Source organism: Brassica oleracea, chromosome C1, assembly GCF_000695525.1.
Source record: "Brassica oleracea var. oleracea cultivar TO1000 chromosome C1, BOL, whole genome shotgun sequence".
NCBI classification, from domain to species: domain Eukaryota; kingdom Viridiplantae; phylum Streptophyta; class Magnoliopsida; order Brassicales; family Brassicaceae; genus Brassica; species Brassica oleracea.
In genome coordinates, this window is record NC_027748.1 from 31093342 (window position 1) to 31098298 (window position 4957).

Here is a 4957-nt window from a genome sequence, read left to right on the forward strand (position 1 = left end):
ATCGATTAATAATTTATAGATGTAATAGAAGAAAAAAAAACAGATTAAAATCCTAAATCGATTGAAACCAAATAGAAGAACCCAAAATCGATTAATTTGTAGATGTAACAGATGAAAAACCTAAATCGATTGAAACCAAATTAAGACCCTAAATCATTTCGAAATTTGAGGACAAAATCGAAGAACCCTAAATCGATTAATAATCTGTACATGTAACATATGAAAACTATAAATCGACTTGAAATCCAATTAAAACCCTAAATCATTTCGGAAATTTGAGGAGAAAAACGAAGAACCCTAAATCGAGAACATCAAACCTTCGACTGTGAACACGAGATGAATCCTTCGAGAGAGAGGCACAAGCTCGGAATGAGTTGAATCAAGCTCGGTTTCTATTGAATAAAAGAGTGTCGGAATGATTTGAATCAAGCTCGGTTTCGATTGAATCAAAGAGTGTCGGAATGAGTTGGAATGACGATTCGAGAGAGAGAGGCACAAGCTCGGTTTCAATAGAAAGATATCTTTCTTATTTTTGCCTTAGAATATTTTTTGAGGGAAAACCCAAAAAATAACTTTATCCCGCGTATTGGTTTTTCATAACACTTTTAGTTTGGTTTTGCTACTAATAACTAACCGCGAAAACACTTAGCTAAAAAATATACCGCGTATCGAATCTATTTTTTCCACCTAAATTAAATATAGCGTTTCATTAAAACAAAACGCTATAGAAAAAGCCCGTGTTATAAACCATAGCATAAACAAAAAAAACGATATACTCGTGTGCTATGAATACTCGATATTCTTGTAGTGAATTTTTGGAAGCTTTTATACGTGTTCATGATCCCCTTCCTGACTTTTTATTTTGCAGATGGGAAAAGAGGCAATGAATGAGACACTTGCCTCTTCAATAGGTCAACAGAGTATTGAGACTCCAGTTTTTACTCCAAATCAGACGCAGTAGGTACATGCTCAAAAATCTTGGAGTTTTCAAGTAATTTATGGAAGCATTTGTACGTGTTCATGATCCCCTTCCTGGCTTATTTTTTTTTGCAGATGGGAACAGAGGCAACGAATGAGACGCCATCCAAGCCTAATCAAGCAGAATAAAATCTTGACGATGAGGTAAAATGTATTCTTCAATTATCGTTGAAAGAGTTGTGGAATTTCCGGATGGGTTTCCAGAATAGTTGAATATTAGTGTGTTGCTATCTATGAAAGTTTAAACTAAAAAAATTTGAAATGTGATCAAAAATTAAAGGTGTGATATCTGCATATTTGGAAAATTTCAAATTTTGATTTTGAATTTTGGAGATTAACAAAAAAAAAAAAATTACATCTACCACAACTTGAACCCAAGATATCTGGAAAAAGAAGCAGAGTGAGTGGCCACTAGGCCAAGTGTGTTTTAATTGTTTTGTTGATGTAAGTAAATGAATATAATCCATTGATTTTTATTCAATTAAAAAAATAAAAAGCGATCCGATTCCAAGGGGAATCAAACACTGGTTGAGGCCACTGTTTGTCAAGTTTCGTTAGAGGGGAAATTTAGCCGCTAGTCTGAGGAGAATAATTTGTTATAAGCTAGAACATAAACGTATTTAACACTAAAGTTTATATTATAAATGTTGGAAAGAGTTATGGAATTTCTGGATGGGTTTCCAGAATAGTTGAAAATTAGTGTGTTGCTATCTATGAAAGTTTAAAATAAAAAAATTGAAACGAGATAAAAAAAACTAAGGGGAATAATAAGCGATCCGATTCCAAGGAGAATCGAACACGGGTTGAGGCAACTGTTTGTCAAGTTTCGCTGGAGGGGAAGTTTAGCCGCTAGGCTGAGGAGAATAATCTGTTATAAGCTCAAACATAAATGTATTTAACACTAAATTTTATATTATAAATGTTGGAAAGAGTTAAGGAATTTCTGGATGGGTTTCCAAAAAGTTGAATATTAGTATGTTGCTATCTATGAAAGTTTAAGCTAAAAAATTTGAAATGAGATAAAAAAAACTTAGGGTGTGATATCTGCATATTTGGAAAATTTCAAATTTTGATTTGAAATTTTGGAGATAAAAAAAAAAATTACATCTACCACAATTGGAACCCAAGAAATCTGGGAAAGAAAGAAGAGTGTGTGGCCACTAGGCCAAGTGTGTTTCAATTGTTTGTTGATGTAAGTAAATGAATATAATCCAATGATTTTTATTCAATTAAAAAAATAAAAAGCGGGGAATCGTACACGGGTTGAGGAATCTGTTTGTCAAGTTCCGCTAGAGGGGAAGTTTAGCCACTAGGCTGAGGAGAATCATCTGTTATTACCTAAAACATAAATGTATTTTAAACTAAATTTTATATTATAAATGTTGGAAAGAGTTATGGAATTTCTGGATGGGTTTCGAGAATAGTTGAATAATAGTGTGTTTCTTTCTAGCAAAGAAGTTTAAACTAAAAAAATGAGATGAGATCAAAAACTAAGGATTGATATCTGCATATTTGGAAAATTTCAAATTGTGATTTGGAATTTTGAGAAAAATGCATTTAAACCTAAATTGTATAATACAAAAGTTGGAAATCATCCAAATTATTCAGGATAGGCTTCCAAAAGAAAATATATATGTGATATGGTGCATATCACGTAAGCATTAAATGAACAACACCTATAAATTGTCATGAAAATATGTAAATCATCAATAAATCATTGAAAATGAAAAAGAATGGAACATGTTGAAAGTATTTAAACGACATTTTAGAAAATCTTCATAAGACAAATGAAATAAACTATATGTTTTTGTTTTCCACACACAGATGAATAGGCACACAAACTTCTTCATATCGCCGTCTTGCATGTGCTCTTGTTGTGTCCTCCTATGCCACATCTGCTCGACTTGTGTGACTGGGATTTAGAACCAGGAACCCCAAACTCGCCAACTGATCTGATCCTCTTTGTAGGAGGCTTTCCATTGCTCTTTTTGGTAGCTGGGGGTGAAGTATGTTGTTGATCTGCAAAAGTCAAGTTGTTTTAGAAAGTTTAGTGCATAAATAGGAAAATTATCCTGAATAGTTTAAGAAAAAGGAAATTCATACAAACACAGAAACAGATTTGAACAATGTACTTGTCGTTTCTCTGCACAGCAAAACCAAAATTTGGAATAGAATTCAAAGGAACCGGAGAAGCACACGTATCAGTAGTTTTCTTGTTAGATATAGCTGAATGAGGACGGACCTGCATGATTCAAGTTGTTTTGGAAGGTTTATTACATAATTAGGAAAGCAATCCTGAATAGAAACAAAATTTTCGTTGATATAAAGCAACAAACCTTTAAACACAACCGACATATTCCTTCAAATACTTTTTAGTTGAAACTTTTTAGTTGGCGAGTGTTTCCAATAGAGATTGGGGGAACATCTTCAAAGGTGCTTTTCAACTCCAAAAAAATCCCATAGCTCAAAGTTATGTCTTCCACTTGAATACGAAAATCTTCGGAAATCATCTTTAGCAAATCTTCATATTGAAGATCTTCTTCTAAGTTAATAAACGATGCAGTCATTTTCTTATCCACAACAAACTCCCACTGAAAAGTTTGCTTTGAACTCCATTCTCCACAAACACAAAAAAACTCCAACCATATTTTGAAAACCTAGTAAAAAGATCAACCAACTGTGTATCAGGGTCATTTGAACTAGAAATTCCAAAAAACTCAAAAAATATTGTGAGCCTAGAAGGTGAAGATGACGACAATAGAAGAATCTGAATCCATTTATGAACTTAAACTTCTAAAAAACTCTAAAATCCAATCACAACACCATATCAAAATCAAATTGAATCACAAAATCACACAGATCTAATATATCATCGACATTAAACACTAATTGAAGCTAACTAATCATCACTTTATAATCAACATGTAATGATGATACCTCGAAGACTTAGAGATGCCGAGATACACAATTGAAGAACGATGAGATGCGGAGGCGGCAAAGGAAACGATGTGGAGAGACAATGACATAGACAAAGCGGAGAGGACGATTGAGACGATGATGGAGAGGACCATAGAGACGATGGTGGAGAGGACGAGATACTACATCAAAGCTTCGTTGAAAACTTTAATACTTTATAAAGTTTTCAAAATGTTTTATTTCTATTATTAATTTTGGTTAACTAAGGGGTACAATGGTGAATGACTACCTTTAATGAAACATTTTTGTGATATTTGGGTCTTAACTCTAGATTTGGAAAAAAAAGTTGGATTAGGGCAATCTGAGGTCATTTCTCATTAAGAAATGAAAAAAATCTAAATTAAACATCTATCTGAAAAATGTATAGTAAAATAAATAATAACTAAATACACAATATAAGAAATAAAAATATTATATTAAATATTTAGCGTAATATTAGAATAAGCAAATATAAAATATAAGAAAAAATAAATAATAAGTAAATATATTATATAAGAAATAAAAATATTACGTTGAATGTATATTGTAATATTATCATTAATATAAAAGCAAGAAATTTAGAATAAATAAATATACAAAATAAGAAAAGATAAACAGTAAGTAAATATACAATATAAAAAATGGAAAAACTAAATGATACATATATCTAAAAAATGTATAGTTAATGTTGGGGTCAAAAACGGTTATTTCGAAATCAACGGCTATGATTATTTCTTATTCAGGGATTTCTCGCAAAACATTCACTGAAAGAAAGATCGGAAGTGAACGAACGAGCGAATCCCGCACAAAAGCCACTCGCCGGAGAGCTGAACCGTCACGCGGGTCAGCTCGCCGGCGAGCTCAACCATCACGCCGGTCAGCTCGCCGGCGAGCTGAACCGCCGTGTGGTTGCACTCGCCCGGCGAGCTCAGCCATCGCGCCGGTCAGCTCACCGGCGAGCTGAACCGTCGCGTGGTTGTGTTCGCCGGCGAGTTCGGCCGTCACGCGAGTCGGCTCGCCCGGC